The sequence below is a fragment of the Cryptomeria japonica genome, chromosome 4 (genome assembly GCF_030272615.1).
Source record: "Cryptomeria japonica chromosome 4, Sugi_1.0, whole genome shotgun sequence".
Taxonomy (NCBI): Eukaryota; Viridiplantae; Streptophyta; class Pinopsida; order Cupressales; family Cupressaceae; genus Cryptomeria; species Cryptomeria japonica.
Window position 1 is genome coordinate 4,986,120 of NC_081408.1, and position 20,787 is coordinate 5,006,906.

Sequence of the window (20,787 nt, forward strand, 5' to 3'; positions counted from 1 at the left end):
CAAGTTGACCTGAGTATTGCTTGCAGAACAGACAAGGATTATCTCCTTTCCTGCATGACTTGGAACGTCCTCCTTGATCTTTTGCCGATCATATCCTGAGACAAGTTCATACCGTAATCAGAGATAAACCATTATTGAGTTTGGAGGAGGCAGTAGGAACCAAGGATGGAGCATGGTACCTGCAAGCAAACAACATATATAAAGAATAAAGAATATGGACCCTTGATAATGGTTCATGCTCATATGGTCGAGGTATACATTGTAGTTAGCAAGCCATAGTGATCTATGACTATATTTTGCATAAGATCACGTAGCTTAGTGAACTTCCCACGTAGACACCATTAGTACATGCCGCAAAACTTCATCGGAATAATTCACAAAAGATACACAAACAATGCTGTAGGAACCTAATATATATAAACGAATGAATAACCTACAAATCAACCAAGTATTTGATAGCTTAAACAAAATTTTCTTTTCAAAGAAAATGTCATCTTGTCTTTGTTTTGGTAAGGAAGGATGCATCCTTGTTTTAAGACAGTGGGTGCGTTGATGTTGATTGCTTGGTTGATTGGATAAGTGGTCATCGTTGGAGTCTTTCATAATGTTTCATTTGGTATCTGCTTTGAAAATGTATGTAAAGTGCGTTGCCATGTTTTTGATTGATTTTTGATGTTTTATCATGTTTTTGGATTTTGTGAGATAGTTTTTGAGTGTTTTTGGATTTTGTGAGTATTTTGAATGTTTTTGGATTTTGTGAGATAGTTTTGAATGTTTTTAGATTTTGTGAGACAATTTTGAATCAAGAACCAATGAATTACAAGTAATACAGAATCAACTTCCATCAAAGAGGTTAAGGGTATTGCCCCCAGTTTAAGCATGACTTTGAAAAAGTGGGATGCGAGATGCATGCAGTACTATCCTTGATTGCAGATTAATAACAAGCCATGGTTTGGATGGATGGATGAGTGAATTTAGTAAATGTGATCACAACAAATCTAAAAGACAATGGAGCCATAGCCTTTACAAGTGGCACCTGTTTGCCAGGTTTTCACCATCGCACTTACCCAAGGTGCCACCGGAGTGGTTGTTCATCATTTGGATGCATGATTTTTCTTTACTATTTTGATGTTTTTGTATTTTCTTCTGGACATTTATCTGAATGTTTTTGATGTTGTTGCCGATATGTATGGGAGCCTGATGCTCTGTGCAGCTTATGTATAAAATTGTTTGAGGTGAATGTTGTTGATCAGATCTGCTAGCGGTTCTCCTTTGGAAGTAGCCAACTGGTATGCCCTGGACCCAAATACAACAGTAATAACATATGGACCTAGCTAGTTTGATTCAAACTTTCCCTGATGTTCTCTGTTGGGTTGGTTACGAGGATTTTCTCAAAGAACAAGATCACCTACCTTGAATGTACGAGGTCTAACTTGATGATTATAACTTCTTCTTATACGCTGTTGATAGGCATTGAGGTGATTATATGCAGCTTGTCGCTTCTCATCAAGTAGCTCTAAATCTTGGAGATGGGATACTCTGTATGCTTCATCATCTATGATATTTTGTAAGGAAACCCGTAGAGATGGTATCTCAACCTCAATAGGTAAGATAGCTTCTGGACCGTAGACCAGTGAGTAGGGAGTTGCGCCTGTAGGGGTTCGTATGCTAGTTTGGTATGCCCATAGTGCTGGATTCAATTGAACATGCCAATCACGACCGACATCATTAACTGTCTTCTTAAGGATTCTTAATATGTTCTTGTTTGATGCTTCGGCCTGACCATTCCCTTGTGGGTAATAGGGAGTGGAAAAATGGTGTTGGATGTGAAACTTCTCACAAAGTTCATGAACATCTTGATTTTTGAAAGGAAGCCTGTTATCTGTGATGATAGACATGGGTACACCATACCGATAGATGATGTAATTAAGGATGAATGAGGCGATCTACTTGCTGGTGACTTGGGTAAGTGGAACAACTTTGATCCACTTTGTGAAGTATTTAATGGCGGTAATAATGAATTTGTGGTCATTGGATGAAGATGGGTGGATTTTACCCACAAGGTCAAGGTCCCATTGGCAAAAGGGCCATGGTGTTGTGATTGGTTGCAATTCTTATGTTGGTGCATGTATCAGGTCTCCATGAACTTGGGATTTCTTGCATTTTTTGACAAAATAGTAGGAGTCTTTTTCCATGGATGGCCAATAGTATCCAGTGTGCAGGAGTTTCTTAGCTAGTGAAGGACTGCTTGCATGAGTTCCACAAATTCCTTCATGTACCTCTTCCAAGGCCTTTGTTATCTCATCCTGCCCTAGACATCGAAGGAGAGTACCATCAAGATTGCATCGGTATAGGGTTTAAGCAATAATGGTATATCGAGCGGTTTGGAAGGTTTTACATTGGTTATTCGGTTGGTTGGGAGGGAGTGTGTGATCGCAGAGGTAGGTGTCAAACCCACCGTACCATGGGGATTCGGAACCGATAAGGCAACATATCATTTCGGATTCGGGGATATCATAAGCGGGAATCCAAAGTTGTTCTACCAAGAACTCATAGCTGTTGAATTCTGTGGAAGATATAGGAGAGATGCAATGGTAGCCATAGCATCAACAGCTCGATTATGATCTCTGGGTATCTGCTCAAAGATGATAGTAGTGAATGATGTTTTTAATTTGTCCACCATTTGTTTGTATGGCATGAGTTTGTCATCCTTGGTCTGATATTCATCTGTTGCTTGTCGAATGACCAGTTGGGAATCGCCATATACTTTTAGTTCTTGTAACTTCCATTGTATGGCTAGCTCAAGTCTCGTGATCAAGGCCTCATATCCAGCTATGTTGTTTATACATGAAAATGTGAGCCCGTAAGACTTCAGGATGTTGTCACCTTGAGGTGTTATAAATAGAATGCCTGCCTCCGAGCCATGCCTAGTGTATGAACCATCAAAGTATAGTTTCCATGGCTGTGCTGCTGTGATCATGAATATCTCTTCATCTAGAAAATTGGAAATGAGAGGATGATTGCCTATGAGGGGAGCATCGTCCAACTGATCTGCAATAACTTGTCCTTTGATAGCCTTACGGTCCACATACTCGATGTCAAATTCACTTAGAATCATCACCCATTTAGCCAAGCAGCCTGTCAATGCTGCTTTGCTGAGTAAGTACTTGAGTGGATCAATCTTTGCAATGAGTTGTACTTTACGTGTCAACAGATAGTGCCTCAGTTTAGTGGTTGCCAAGATTACTGCTAGGAAAGCTCTCTCAATAGGTGTGTAATTGAGGTCGTAGCCAACCAGTGTGCAAGAGATGTAGTAAACAACACACCCTTTCCCTTCTGCATTGTGTTGTGCCAATAGTACACCCAATGCTGTATTTGTTGCTGATATATAGAGTAATAAAGGCTTACTCAGATCTAGTGGGATCAACAATGGTGTATTCATGAGATAGTCTTTAAGCATCTGGAATGCTTGTTGGCATCTTGTATCCCATTGAAAGTGGATCTTCTTGTGTAACAGGTGTGTAAATGGCTGATACTTATCTGCCAGTTGTGCAATGAATCTTCGGATGGATTGTAGCCATCCTTGTAATGTCCTTAGCTGACTGATGTTCTTTGGTGGTGGAATGTCCATGATTGCTTTGACCTTTGCAAGATCAACCTCAATACGTTTACTTGAGACAATGTATCCTAGAAGTTTCCTCGAGGTTACTCCAAAGACACATTTCTTTGGGTTGAGTCAAACATGATATTGTTCCAATCTATCAAAGATTTTCTCCAATATTTCTAGATGACCTTCTCTTGTTAGTGATTTTGCCAATAAGTCATCAACATAATCTTCCATTATGGTATGCATCATGTCATGAAAGATGGTGGTCATTTCTCTTTGATAGGTCACTCCTGCATTCTTTAGAACAAAAGGTATGACATTCCTAGAATATGTGCCCCATGGACATGTGAAGGTCATCTTATGTTGATCCTCAGGTGCGATCTTTATTTGGTTGTACCCTGAAAAGACATCCATGAGAGAAAGCATGGCATTACCTGCTGTTAGGTCCACTATTATGTCGATATTTGGTAGGGGGAAGTCATCTTTAGGACATGCTTTGTTTAGATCTCTGAAGTCAGTACAGATACAGATGCCCCCATTTGGTTTTCCAAAAGGCACAATATTGGATATCTAATTTGCATAATCAATTGGTCTAATAAAACCAACATCTAAGAGTTTCTTAAGTTTTGCTTTGACTAGTACTACAATCTAAGGATGCATCTTGCGAAGCTTTTGCTTGATAAGTTTGGCTCCTTCTGCTATGGTGAGGCGATGCATGACTAAATCAAGATCAAGCTCAGGCATGTCTACGTATGACCATGCGAAGTTGATATGACGCTTCTGGAAGAACTCTACAAACTTAGGTTGTTCCTCTGGAGTTAAAAGAGATGCCAGATGCATGTGGTAAGGTGTTTCAGGAGTCCCCACGTTGTATTCTTTTGTCTCTTCAGTGAGAAATGTTGATCATTCCTACTATGTACTAGAGGGGAGAATGTCAAACCTTTCATCCTCAGACACCTTAGAGAGGTTTTCACCATTGGATACACTCTTTCTTTTTACTTTTGAGAGATCAAACAGTGCCACAGTGTGGTTTTCATTGGAAGATCCATGTTTTATTGTTATTGTAGACACCTAAAATTGTCATGTCTAATTAAATAAATATTATTTATTTAATTATCTAAGCTTAATTCTTCTATTAATTAATTAAATCCTTATTTATTTAATTAATTCATTTATCCTCTTCTAGCCTTATTTCTCATTTAAATAAATACATTTATTTATTTAAATTATCCTTTTCCTAAATTAAATAAATATTTTTATTTATTTAATTATCCCACTTCTTCTATTAATTAAATAGATCTTTATTTATTTAATTAATTCATTAGTCTTTTCTACCCATGACACATGTCATTCATCTCTTAATTCATACACTACCTACCCCTTTCATTATTTTATTATTTCTTTTACCTACCCTCTAATCATAGCCGACCTCCTTTTACACCTCTCAATCTTATCCCTCCATTTCATATAGTGTCTTCTATATAAGGAGATGCTTCCTTCATTATCAAACCCTAATCGTTCTATGCATTCTAATCATCTTTTATGCACTTGACTACACTACGATCCTACTAGCAACCACATTCTGTTATTTGTTGAGCTCTTGTGCACATAAAATCTGAGAGCAAATATATCAAGCAAGATCAATGGAGATAGGAAGAATGGAGATCCAAACCCTATTGGACATGTGATGGTATAATCTTTGTGATTTCATTTGATTTGCATTGTCTTAGGTAATCTTCATATGTTATGGTGGATTTTTGTTGTTGTTAGGCTAGGGTTTTGTGGTTGAATCTTTTTAGTCTTTCAACATTGTTGTATCCATTTTCACCATATACAGTTATATTTTTGCAGTTGAAAGGTTTGGCATCTGCCCTGAAGTATGCAGCGCTATTAAGTTCAATGGCGAATCTAGCTTTGTGATCCCCGCTTGGTATGTTATCCCGTAGTTCCAAAAAGTCAATGATCGCCTCATAATTTTGAAAATGGTCAAGACATGGGGGATTAGGTTGGTTCCATTTGATGAGTTCAGGATGGATAAAAGGCATTACCTCATCGATTAGGTAAAGTTCGTTAGATGTGTCAGTGAGGGTTAAGACATTGTGGTGAGGGTCTGTGGAAGATGTTTCCAACTCAGGAACCCAAGAGGTCTTTATCTGTGCTTCTCTGTAAACAAGGATGTCTTTGCGGGGTGGAGGTAGTGATGTGTCTTCCTCATTTGAAGTATTAAGCTGGATGGAATCAAATTCCCATTCATGTGAGTCAGTCTCTGAGTCGCTTTCCAGTATCCGATTACTATACCATACTGGGATATCCTTTGAGTTAAATACTGTAGGTGTGATCGGTTGATGTACCTTTGTAGATGAAATAATCGATGCTGCAGGAAGGATTATGGGGATCAATGAATCCGATATGGGGAGTATCAATAGTGTTGACTCTGTTGCTTCTTCTAGAACTCCTGGTGTCATAGATACTGTTGTGGGTGCTGATACAGTTGTTGCTGCTAATGGGGTTGCTGGTTTTTATTGGTGGGATGATTGGTGTCGGAGATGGTTTTGCGGGGATTTTTAGCCTCAATGGGGTAGTTTCTATGGTGCTTGATGCTACTTTTATAATCAAAGGTGACCTCTTTGTAATAGGATGATATAGTGGTTTGTTGGGTTTTCCTTTGAATCTGAGCTTAGGAAGAATCTCCTTTTGAAAGCCTAGGCCAGTTTTATCTTTGGGTTTTAATTCTGGATGTAGTGGTTCATGTCATCCTTGCTTGCAAGGTCCTAGAGCACTCTGACCATCATAACCCATTCTTTGCATAATGAGAAGACCTTTTCCATACTGATCTGTGGGAAGCTTAGCTTGTGGGATTTATGTGGTGATAGGATCTTTATAGATCCATTCTGCTAAGTCCTCATCTCTAGTCTCTTCTTCTTGACTCTTTCCAAGGATGAATGGTGCCAAAGTACATGCTAGCTTGATCAGTGGTTGTTGAAGTAACTATTGAGGTTTACCGTGAGTTCTAGGAGAAGTAGGCATTTGTCCCACACAAAATAGTTGGCTCAAATTGTACTCCCTAGGACCTTCCTTTGCTATCTTCATCTTGAGCTTCTCTTGCTTGGGTATAGTAGTGTTTGAACTGGAAAGAGAGGCTGGACTTATGTATGATGTGGAAGAGATGGCTTCTCTATTGTTCAGAACAGTAATCTCTGGTTGATGACTGATATTATGACAATATGCAAAGGGCTTTGCATCGCCTAGGATTGTGATTTGTACACCATTATGCGAGTACTTCATACACTAATGGTAGGTGGATGGAACGGCTTGCATGGCGTGTATCCAAGGTCTTCCTAATAATAAATTGTATGGGAGAGGAAGGTTCAGAACTTGGTAGATGATGTGTTTCACCACAGGGCCCACTCAGATTGGTAGCACCAAAGCTCCTTTAGATGAACGCTCTACATCATTCAATTGCATATCCCAAAGTTGTGACTAATTATAGAGTACATATATTCAGGCTTGCTCCATTATCGATCAAGACTCGCTTGATCCTATGTTGGTTGATAAACCCTTCAATGTGTAGTGAGGCATTGTGAGGTTGCTGGAAGGATGAGTTGTCAATTTCAGAGAAATTGAGACAAGGTGATGACCTTAGGTTTCCAACCATGGCTTGAAACTGATCTGTATTTAGGTTTACAGGGACTGACACCTCTTGGAGAGCTTGATCCAAAATTGTTTTATGGGATGGAGATAGGCGCAATAGCTCTAAGATAGATATTAGTGCAGGTGTTTTATCTAACTATTCCACAAGGTTATATTGCTCTGGGATAGATGGGGTGCCTTGTGGAGTTGCTTTTATGGTAATCTTGCTGCGACGTGTAACAACATTGCAAGTGGAGCTGGGATTTTTGATGGTAATAGTTGCAATCTATTCACTAGCATCATATATGTGATTCACAGTGTAATTATACACAACTTGCATATAATTGGTGGTATCTGTGTTTCTCCCTGAAGTGGAAGGAAACCTTTGATCTTGTGATGGAAGTGGATTTTTAAACATGAGATGATCATTGTTGGTTGTCTTTGGGTCATGTCCTTTGATTTTGATTTCACCTCGGTCAATAAGATCCTAAATAAGATCTTTCAATCTATGATAATTGCTTGTCTTATGTCCTTTCCCTTGATGGAAGTCGCAATGCTCAGTATCCCTCCACCATGAAGGTTTGACTTGAGGTTCATAATTTGAAGTTTTGGGTAAGGTTACCAGATTTTGAGAAACCAACTGATGTAACACTATTATGATGGGTTTCCCTAAGGGATTGTATGTTCATTTTGGTTTAAAATTTTGTTGACGTTGTCTTGGTTCCTCTTGAGATGTGTTGCGTCCTTGATTTGGAGGAGCAACTGTGTTATTCTTGGGTGGGGGGTTCTATCCTGCAAATCGTACCACATGTTGTGCACTTTTGATAGTTCTTACATCCACAACCCCGTTGTTGACGACATTTTTGTTTTTGTTCCAGAAGTTAGGCTTGTCACTATTGAAGCATGGGTGAGGGCCATCCTTTGGTTCATTATATATTTTGATAAGCCCTTTTTTTATGAGAGCCCGCTCACATTTTAAGCCTTTTGTGATCATGTCATTGAAAGAGTCTATGTCTTTTCCGTCTAGGTGAAATTACATTTCGTCATTTAAGTTGAAAATAAATATTTCCACTTGTTCTTGTTCAGGTAACTGAAGAGAACGTCTGCTAGACATTTGATGCCATCGTTGTAGAAAGACTGAAAATAGCTCACCTGGTTTTTGTTTAGTGTTACATAGATCGACCATTGTGATATCACGTTCAATGTTGTGTGTGTAATGTGCCAAGAATTTATGGATGAGCTCTTCAAATATCCTAATGCCACCTGGTAATCGAGAAAACCATGATGTGGTTGTTCCTCCAAGGCTTTGGGGAAAAAGTTGCATTAGGTAAGTATCCTCGTATGCCACTTCGAGGCAAGCTGAATGGAATTCTCTAACATGATCACGAGGATCTCCTTTTCCTCTATATTTTTCAAACTTTGGTGTTTCAAACCCTCGCAGAAAAGGTGGCATATGAAGTTTCCCATCAAAGGGATAGGGACAAATTTCATTAAGTGAAAATTGATTGATTTTTGCACCACTATGAAGTTGTTGGGTAAGATTCTTGACTTGTTGCTGCACCATGTCTATTTCATTTGGAGGAGGAGGAGGTGGGGAATTACCTTGATGAAGGTTATATATGATATGTTCTTGACCTCTTTCATCCTCATTACAATTTTGGCATTCCGATGCTTGTCTTAGTTGTGCAATGTCAAAGTCAAAGGGTAGTTTAGCCCCCTCTTGAGCAAGTCTTAAAAAGTGAGCATCCACATTGCTCTTGAGTATTTCATCAAAAAGTCTATTAAAGAGAGGGTTGTGTTGTGCCCTTTCTATTGCTACAAGAGTAGGAGTACTTGGATTTCCATCATTTGCATTTCCTCCAAGGGCTTCTTGGAATTCATTAGGATTTTCCTCCTCTTCCTCTTCAATTTCTTGTTGTCTAGACCTAGATCTGGTATGAGCCATTTTGTTTACAAGTTTTTGTTGAAGTTTGATGAAAATGATGATGAGTTGGTGATGAAATGAAAGATTGATGTTTAGTGAAGTGCTTTGCATGCAGATCCCTAGCACTAAAGGTAAATGTTACCAAAGTTCTTTCTTGAATTGCTTGTTGTGTTTGATTGACAAAGTTTGATGTGATAAGGTTTAGAGAGATCTAAGATGTGTTACAGACTTAACTACCTAGTAATGAGAGGGTTCACTCATAGACTAGTTTTAACCTGCGTAGAAATGTCTCTTAGGATGAGTTTATCCTAGATGTAAAGACACTCTAAAAAGTGATGTATTGTGTTTGATTCAAGCAATATTGAAATAGAAGTTAGGACAAAAACCTCTTGATGTTTTGAGAGTTGGAATGGAGTGTGATGAGATATGAATATGATAATGGATGAAATGTGAACTTCAATAAAATCTTTGTGTCACATATGGGACAAATTCTTCCTCTTCTCTTTCGGGAGTTGGTGGTTCTTCTCGAGCTACGTTATATGTGATGCAAATGTCAGGAAAGAAGTTAGGATTGATTTTGCCTCCTTTGTTCTTGTGATAACTCAAAGCTCGATATTGCATAAAAGCTCTGCAGTTTAATGACTCTTGATCAAATTCGTTTGATTTCCCTTGAAGATATAGACGCATGCGACATAGGAAGGTTTTATGAGAGACAAACATTTGTCTATTAAGATAGAATAATTTCCTATTTTTCATAAGAGCCTTTGAGCTTAATGGTCTTTTCTTCAAGTTGATGTTTTGATGAAGATTCTTCTTTCTCAAGATGTGAAGAATGGTCATATAGTTTGATACTTTTGATTATTTCTCTTTGTTTTTTATCTTTTGTGTTTTTGAAAATGCTTGTGTTGGATGTATACTTGTTTTGATTTTTGGGTTTATGATGTTTCTTTGACAAGAAAACAAAGCAAGAACACAAACACAAGAATGTTGCCTCAAAAGGAACAAGTAAGTATGGGTCTAGATTAACCCAATCTTTTGAACTTTTTATGACCCTTTCCTTCAAATTTGTTTTAGGTGTTTCCAAAGCCTGAAGTCAGCTCAATTTGCACTGGTCTTGACTCAAAAACGAAAATACTTTCAAGTACTTTTCATCCCTAAGGTCAAATGGCCAGTTGCGATAATTTCAATCCACGTCTTGATATTTCTTCGACTTTGGTACTACATACCTTATGAATCCTGTCGTGGCAGGTAAGGATGTGATATAATAAGCCTTGCACGAGCATAACAAATAGATGATCTCTATGATGGGGGAGTCACCACTTTTATTGGGCTACAAGTAACCTTTAAAAAAGCTATGTTTCTACTCAAGGAAATATGTATGGTGAGTATCTTGGGAGCAAAACCATCTATGCTCTTGCACTGAATTTATCACAAGTATCCTCAATCAATAGAATAGGTGGGCTACTACTTAAAGGTGTTTAGTAATTTTTGATGTTTTTGGACATAAGTTCATTCTGCAGTGAATCACTTAAGAGCCTTGTAACTTGTGGTGGGGCCCATTTGTCCTTTCGACAAGTTACACTATAGGAACAACTATACCCAAGGCTAACTTTCACTCTCACCTGATTTCTATAGCGGCTCAAAGGATTTACCGTGCGAGGTCATTCCCAAGAGTGATGTGTCTCTTGGTAGGCCTCTCTTAAAAAGATAAAACTTGAGTGTTACTAACACTTTTCTCTTGCACCTAGGACCATGAAAGCCAAGGGAGAGGATAGTGTGTGTTAGAAGTAGGACCACTTGACCAACTCTTTTGCACAAGTGTACCAAGCAGAAAATACACTTGTTCTTTTTAACTTGTCATTGCAATAATGTTCTATCTATTTAGAGATCTTGCTCCAACAACCATGATGTTTTTTTTAACTTCAAAGGCAATATGTTTGAGTAACTAGGAATTGAAAATCCTGGTCAATCGAAATTGAAACACATATGGATGAAGTAAATCATTTTGAGAACAACTTTGACAAATTTGGGATTCTTTTTAATTTGCACAAAAATGAAGTGTTGATTGTGAATTTTAGTTTGATGCAAGAAATAAAATTTGTTTTGTCTTGTTTTAAGCACTAAAATAGAGTGTATCCCTAACTTGCAATAAAAGCAAATTTGTTTTGTGATTTTTAGAGCACCAAATGAAAATTTGAATCCTAACTTGCAAGTAAACAAAATTTGTGTTGTGATTTTTTTTTAGAGCACCAAATGAAATTTTTTGATTTTTAAATAAGAAAACAGGGTTAGTTTTAAAACCTGCACATGAAGCGAAAGGTTAGTAAAATCCGACCATATGGTGGGCTTCCACAAGCCTAAAAAAATTTATTTTATCAGTTACATGGCCTTTTTTACAACGTTCTGTTACAATAGCGCTACTCGGTGTGAAAATAGAAGCTCTACTTAACACAAACGTGCTAAAAGATAGACAAATGCGCCAAACTAAAAATTTTAAACAGTAAAACAAGTGCGCTACAATATGGACAAAAGCGCTAGTTAAGGCTCAAAAGCGCTAATATACAGACAATAGCAAATTTGAGACAATAGCGCTATTATAAATACAATAGCGCTAAAATATCAAATTACAATAGCGCTGAAGCGCGAGCAAAAGCGCCAAAGCGTGACCTGTGTGTCAAGCTAAACAGTCAAAAAGTTAGTTTAGTAAAAAAAAATGTTCTTGCATGTTCGATTCACGTCGGGTTCACCAAATGATGCTCCACAAAAAGGATTAGAAAATCTGTTTGATGACAACACACACAAGAGCACAAGAAACAAACATTAGTGTTAGCAACAAAAGATTATTCTAAGCAGGCATATCAAAAGAGAAACTAAAAACATGATAAGATATTTAACTATGGAAGCAAATACAACAAGGCATCTCCAAATGCCTTCTACCATGCTCTTAGCTCCTTCTCCCTTGTTCCTCTCCTCTCCAAATTCCAAATTAGTGTAGCTCTCAACAACTTTTTGCACTATGGATGCTTATGGAGGTTCAATATTGTAGATGATTATGACTTATGTTATGCAAGTGTGAATAAAAGCCGACATAAGAGATTTATCTAATTAACTAATTGATTTTAAACCAAAAGAGTGAATATGATGCTAAATGCTCTTTAAAAATACCTATATATTAAATGCATACAAGTTTTCAGGATCTGGATTATGAAGAAATGGGTTCTATTTATAGGAAAAATGGAGCAATGGATGGTTGAGATTGAGTAATCTCAACAAGGGTTAGGATTGAATGAAATTCAATCCATGTGAGGACTTTCAACCCAATCCCAGGATGACAAGTGTCAATATGAGATAGGTTGAGAGGAGAGGGAATAAGCATTAAATGCTTGACATGACCTGAAGGTTAACTTGAGAGTTAAGGTCAAGGTTGGGTTGAGTGAATAAATTCTTTAATCAAAGAATAAAGCCTTTATCCAATGGATAAAATCTTGTGCAAGGGTTAAAGGGATAACCATGGTCAAAGCAATAAATTCTTGAGGAGACACATGAATCACAGGAGGGTTGAGTTAGGAGTTAACCATAAATGGTCATGTAAGAGCCATAAGTGGTTTGGAAGACTTTAGAGGTTAAATTGTTGAACACACCAAGCATTTAATGCTTTTCAAAGACTTTGAAGTCTTTGAGAAGTGACTCCAAGTTGCTTAGGAATGTGACAATAATTAGGGGATGGATTAGGCTAAATAGGATTTGGTGGGTGAGGGAAAATAGGATTTTAATTAAAATAAAATTAATTTATTTCAATTTGTGGTTGCAACTTGCAAATGTAGGAAAATGCAAGTGAGGGGGGATAATGATTTAAATAAATGTTTTCTTTAATTTATTTAAAAGAGGAAAGAGGATTAAATTGAATAAATAGTATTTATTTATTTAATTGAGTGTGAATTTGGTTGAATGAATGAATTAAAATAAATTATTGAATTTATTTAATTAATAGGAGAATGTTTGAAGATGAATTAATTAAATATTCATTTAATTAACTGATGGCTAGTGGATTTTTAATCAAATAAATACGAAATGTTCATTTAATTAAAATGGACAGATTTATGTGACTACAGTTAGTAAGTGAGCAATATTTGGTCAAATTAAAAATTGGGAATTATAATGATGAAGTCTTGTGTGATATTATGCCTATGGATATTTGTCATATTTTGTTGGGTAGACCTTGGCAGTTTGATAGACTGGTTGTACATGATGGGAGGAAGAATACATACACTATTGTGGCCAACGGGATGAAACAAACCTTTTTGCCCTTGGAGGAACCTTTTAAGAATGAAGTCTATAGGAATGCTAGAATCTATTTGGTGGATGGAAGGAAACTTCTGGATGGATTGAGACATGAGAATGTGTGTTTTTCCTTAATTCCTAAGAAGATTGAGAATCCAGAGCATGAGGAGGAACAACCGGAAGAGATAAGAGCTTTTCTAACAGAATATGAAGACATAATTTCAAATAATGTACCTGATGGATTGCCACCTATGGGAAGTATTAGTCATTGCATGGACCTGGTTCCCGGAGCTAGTTTGCCTAACAAAGATGCACACTGGATGACACCAACAGAGAATGGAGAACAAAATAGACAAGTGCAGGAGTTGTTGAAGAAATGTTTGATCACAGAAAGTTTCACCCCTAGTGCGGTACCAATAGTATTAGAACCTAGGAAGAATGGAGAATGGAGAATGTGTACTGATTCTAGAGAAATAAACAAGATCACAGTGAAATACCGGTTTCCTTTGCCGAGGATGGATGACATAATGGACTGTTTGAGTGGAGAAAAATACTTTACAAAGATAGATTTGAAGAGTGGATATCATCAAATCAGGATCAGAGAAGGAGATGAGTGGAAGACAACATTCAAGACAAATGAAGGATTGTATGAATGGTTGGTGATGCCTTTTGGGTTAACTAATGCATCGAGTACTTTCATGAGGCTGATGGATAAGGTATTGAAGAAATTATTGGATAAGTTTGATATTGTGTATTTGGATGACATTCTGATTTTCAGTAAAACAAAAGAGGAGTATTTATTGCATTTGAGACAAGTTTTGTAGAGGTTGAGAGAAGAAAAGTTGCTGATATATCAAGAAGTGTACGTTCATGAAGGATGAGTTAGAGGGTGGCTGCAAGAAGTTGAGTCCCACTTTTGGGCAAAAGTGGAAGTGTTTTCTCTATTTTTCAAATTTTTTGTCGATTGATGTCAAAATTTGAGGCACTTAGAGCTTGAATCTGAAAAAACTTCAGTAATAGAAAATATAGTGCTCGGAGTTTAGTTTTCAAATATGTAATTTATTTCAATACCCACATGGTAGAAATTTCTTTTTAGTAGGCATGTTTAAAAACCACTTTTTCAAAATATTTGTTTCAGGACCATACCACAAGTGTACGACCACCATATTTTGACGTAAATAAATGAATTTTTGCAAATCCTTCTGGGAAAAGATACCTAAGATACTATATATTGATGCGAATTTTTTTTTTTTTTTTTTTTATTGAATATGTTTTTTTTATTAATTTTTAGTTGACTATAAAGTACTTTTTCAAAACATCTGGTGTACGACCACCATAATTTGATGAAAATTTCATATTTTTAATTTTTTTTTTAATCTTCAAAAGAATTGTATGTAGATTGATGTCATATAATTTATTTTCTAAAAAAACTAAAAACAAAAAAGTTATTAAAGTTTTACTGAACCTCACTATTTTACATTTAGGTACCACTTTTGATTAATAAAAAATGCAAAAATAGTAAAAATAATCATGTTACCATTAAATTTGCATTTTTAAAATCAAGACAGTGAGAACTCTAATGGGTTTTTGTTTCATCAAAAAATACAATCAGGAAGACCTTCAAAAAATTTCGGGAAGGTAGAAATCTGGTATTCCAGTGCCTTAGCCATTTTTTTGGAGGTCCAAGCATACGCTTGGTCCCACCAAGCCTAACACAAAGCCAAAACCGAGGCATAGGTGTGTTTCCCGCTCCATCTTTTATGAAACGGGTGCCCGTTATTTAAAATTCAAAAAATGGGCACCCGTTTTGAAATTTGTAGCATTTTAAGAAATGTGTGCCCATTTTTAGAAACGTGTACCCATTTTTAGAAACGTGTGCCCATTTCTAAAAATCATGCACCCATTTCTCTACAGTGGTTTGATCCTAAACGGGAACCCATTTTTCAAAACATGCACCCGTTTTATTTTTATGGATCAGGGCCCCGAAGCTAAATGAATGTCAGTTTCTTAAAAAATGGGTTGTCGTTTTTAGTGGCAAATTTTTTTGCTCCCAAACTTCCGTGAAATTGGGACCCAACTTCTTGCACCCACCCTAGACTGTTTTGGATTTGTGATATCTAGTCAAGTGATAAACTTATAAGGCACTGAGAGGGGGGGGGTGTGAATCAGTGCAAGAAAAAAATTAATAAATGTGATAACACTTTTCACCAATCTGAAAATCAATATGCATGCAAGAAATATAACCACATAAGAAAACACCTAATAAAGCATGCAAACCATAACAAAATGATTTTTCACGTGGAAACCCAAATGGGAAAAACCACGGTGGGAATTAGTACCCACAAAGATCAACTATCTGCAGCATAGAGATCTTACCGGTTAAGGTCATACAAACACCCTGTTAGCAATGACACCCAGTTAAGAGTGCTTTAGCTCTGTTAAGAGCTATTACAATAAGGCCTGTTATGACCCAACCCTTTTAGGAGCTACCTTGCTAGAGGAATTTCAAAACACAAGCTAATGTGTCACCTTGTTAAAGGATTTAAACCTTCAGACCTATTCGGATCCTACCGCACCCTGTTAGGAATGACCTTGTGAGAGGATTTTCTTGTTGCAACTATTAGGGAATACCAAGTTCAACTAATCTGTTATTAGCACCTTTGTGCCTGATTAGATCTACTTTTTCTTAGCTTCTATCACTGACTAAACATCAAAACCTAACTCCTTCCACCACACGATCAAATTCTCACTCTTGATCTATAAAATCATTCAATTTTCATCTCCTTATAAAAACTTTGTTAAGTCGGCTAAGAACCTTGGAACAATTCCCTAGGTTCATTGAATCTAGACACATTATTCATTTTCCCACTCATTACACTTTACTTATGTTGTCCAAATAAAACATAACTCAAAAACATAACATAAATTCTACCGGTAACCGATCAAAGTAACTCTGCTTTACTGCTTATCTATTTTTCCAGATTGTTACTATTCTTCCGATCATAACTCACTCAATACTTTGAATCTACTGATGCGGTTTCAATCAAAGACTCATACCAATTTCATAAACATATTTTCCAAACCAAAATGTCTAACTCTTCTCCAATCTTCCGTATCGGTTGTCTGGGCATTGCTCTGTTCTTGTTTACCGGTTTAACAACTTAGTAGTTTTGCTGTCTGACAGATTCCACTACCGGTTGGTCTAAATGACTTAGATGACTAAAAAAACATGGTTTTCATCAATGAAAACACAAATAAAGTCATCAAACAACCTATTACAACTTATCATCATCATCGAACCAACAATCTCCCCCTTTGGCATTGATGGCAACACTTAGGAAATTTTTTGTCTAAGTGTCACATTACAAAAATTATGACTCAACTGGCTAAACTCAAATACAAAAATCCCCCTTAGAAATCACATGCTATTAAAAAATGTTAACTTGCCTATACTACTTCCCCCTTTTACAGCAATGACAAAGGTAAGCAAAATTTATACAACACACCAAAATTTGCATTACTAAATATATAGGAGTTCACTACAATATTACATTTTGAGAAAAAAGTTAGCAAAATTAGTCTTCAAGACTTTCAAATCATTCTCCCATGTCTCCAAAAGAGTAGATGTAATCTCAATATGTGTCTGGATCTGGTATGCAAGCTCTTCTATAGTGTCAAGTGTACTCATCTCCGGTGTAAGCAAAATTGCCTCAGTCTCCTTATAACCTCTCTGCAAAATTTGTAACTTGGGGACTAGGCGAGTCTGTAACTCCTACAATGATGTAGTCCTCTTTACCTATTCAACCTCATATGCCTTAAGCTTCTGTAGTATACTTATAATCGATCTACCAAAAAATGTTTCTAAATCATTTAGAGGATCAAATGATTCACTCAAAAATTTTAGCTCTTGCTGCTCTGTCATCCTCTTTTTATCAATATCATCCAAAAATAATGAAAAGTTAAAAATTGTAGATAGAATTTTACCTCCGGTCTTCAATGCTTCTTTGGTCTGCTCCATGTTCACAGTAAGACCTACTTTGTCTCTGTCAATTGCCTTAATCATTTTCTCAATTCTTTTTTTTTCATATTCTTTCTCAACATTATATAAAGCAACCTCTCCAAGACTCTTCATTTTCTCTCCTGTAGATGTGACCAAGTGGTCTAGTTTCACAATAGGGGTTGAGAGACTATCAGTGTTACTCTCCAATAATAGACTGGAAAATATATCAACAACAGTGTGTATAGTCTATGATTCTCTCCTCTGTTCTCTTAACATCTTCTTGTTTACCTTATATTGCATAGTAGATGCAATCTCCATCAACTCTGTAGGTCTCAACATATCCATATTAATCGGTCCTTGGATGGACACTGTATCATCGTCTTCATCACCATCAATGATCTTATTTGAAGTAAGTGACTGGTAGGTCACTTTCTGCTCTTGTTCTTCTTGTGGCTTCTCTTCTTCTTTCTACTTCTCATCTACCTTTACCAATGGCTCTTTAGTTTGCTCAACATCTGTTTGCACACACTCTTGTGTATCTTTTTGCATTTCTTCCTTCTCTGAGGGCTCAGTGATTTGAACATCATCAAATTGTGCATTCACTTATGTCTGTGTTTCATCTTTATCTTTACCAATTGGAATATCTTTCGGTAACATTGGTTCTTTTACTGTGATAGTAGGAACATTAGGCACTGATGTAGTAGTGGGAATGGAGGGGGTGCCACCTTCCGGTTCTTTCTCTATCTGAGTAAATATCTCATCAATCTCAAATACATCCGATAATTCTCCTTCAATTATCGGTGCCTCAGGAATATCTTCTTCCTCAAATGTTTCAATTTGTTTCGGTTCCTCTTTCTCCAGTCCCAAAAACTTCTTCAAAATTTCCTTAGTCTTAGCTTGCACCGACTGGGATTCTCCAACAAGTAATCTTGTTAATCTCTCCTTGGTCCGGAATAATGGTTTTGATCTTGAAATAATTTCCCAGACATCCTCCTTAGATGTCTCTGGTTGCAAATGCATCAGTACATGTTCAAATAACCGGTGAACAATAGAGAGGGGGGGGGGGAATCAATTGTTAACAGATTATGAAACTTTAAGCACACAAAAACTTTTACTGGAATGCATAAACCAAATACTAGATTAGCAGATATATCAATTAAGCACAAACTTAAACCATAAACCAAACACCATGCATCCACAACACATAACACCAAAATTTGTACATGGAAAACCCGGTAAAAGGAAAAACCATGGTGGGAACCCTACCCACAGTTAGATAATACTTTTGCAGTAAGTATGTGATTACAATAAGGGGCTTGCACATGCACGAAGGCCAACAGCCTAGAGCGTACTGCTCATCACAAAAGAGCCTCATTGACTACAAAATAAATCTAGACTACAATCTAGAAATAGAATGAACTGCAAGAATAACATCTCCTATGCCTGAGTATAATTTCGGTTAAGCTCTATGCTGAAGGTCTCAAACCTCTTACACAAACCCAATTCGATCACTTATGATCGACCGAATCCTCTGTATATTATTACAACTTTATTCACACACAAATAATCCCATAACCCATGACCACGATCTACAAAGAGATCTTACATCATAGTTATACCAACCCAGGACCTAAATAATTAGGTTGGCCACCTAAAAGATAATACAATAAATCCATTACATAAACTCACAAACCAATGATAAACCAAGTCGTCCTAAGACCAAAACAACATTAACCAAATAATAAATCCAACTAGTAACGCATCGGGAGCATCTGCCAACATATTACATAAATCGGTCCATAACCTAGCAAAATAAGACCAGAACTAAAATAGGTCACCATAAGCCAAATGAAATACCACCAATCAACTGGAACATGAACGTGATAATCATCAGCATCCCGAAAACCTTCTAGAATCTGCACCAACACCACTTAACGAATTCATCAAAATATCTTCAACAAAGCATTGTCGGTAAAACCCTTGCCGGTAACTGAACGACTTACTAGAATATATGATAGCTTCCAGATCAACATATCTTGAACCAAATGAATCTGACACACATCTGAATCACATGAATGACAGAACCAAACCAATTCCACCAATTGGAACATACCGAAGACAAATCTCCTAATCATCATCAAAGTCCAACCACTCTACTGGAATCCAGTAGACAACCAAATAAGCTAGTGTTGACATCATTGACAAACATCAATGCAACACATAATCAATTCCTCCGAATTGCCAACAATGTCCCCCTTTGGCATTGATGGCAACACTAGATCTAAAAAACATCCAAGTGCCAAGAAAATGCCAAACAAGTCTCCCCTAATGGAAGACATCCAACAAATGATATATCAATGAAGTTCTAAACCAAATAACCAAACTCCCCCTATGACTGATATCTCTGTTAAGCTCTATTTTTCACATGAATATCTCTCCCCTTTGACATCAATGCTGGAAATTTGACATAAACATCAAAGAAAAATCATAAAAACTCTGAACCATACAACTAACTACTCCCCTTGAGTAGTAGCACCATCTCATCAATCCAGAATGAATAACAATTCTGATAAATGCATACCAAACTGATGCCAATCAACATCACTCAAGTCTTTACCAGAGGGATAGAGACCCCCAATCTATCTCTAAAATACTCAAATGATTCCTTGGGAAAAGCTTTAGTGAAGATATTTGCAATCTTCTCTTTAGTGTTCACATAAACCAATCTGACTTCATTTGCTTCCACCTTCTCCCTCAAAAAGTTGTACTTGATTGATATATGATTTGTCTTAGAATGAAATACCAGATTCTTTGATATGTCAATAGCAGTAGAGTTATCACAGTGGATAACTACCAGTTCATTGCGATCTACCCTAATGTCCTTCAATATTTTCTTCATCCATAGATCTTGTGTACAGTTAGTAGCAGCAACAACATACTCAGCTTCAGTAGTAGATAAAGAAGTACATGACTATTTCTTGCTGATCCATGAAACAAGTTTCTTTCCAAGAAAGAAAGCTCCACCATATGTGCTTTTCTGATCATCTATATCTCCAACCCAATCTGTATTTGTATATGCACATAGTGTAAAGTCATCATTTTTAGGATACCATAAACCATATTCAGTTGTTCCCTGTAAATATCTGAAAATCCTTTTCACTGTGCTCTCATGATTTTCTCTAGGATCACTCTAATATCTTGATACAATACAAACTATTAGGATAATCAGTGGAAACTGAGTGGGGGGGGGGTGAATCAATTGTCAACATATTATGAAACTTTAAGCACACAAAACCTTTTACCAGAATAATAGATATAACAATTAAGCACAAACATAAATAAAAA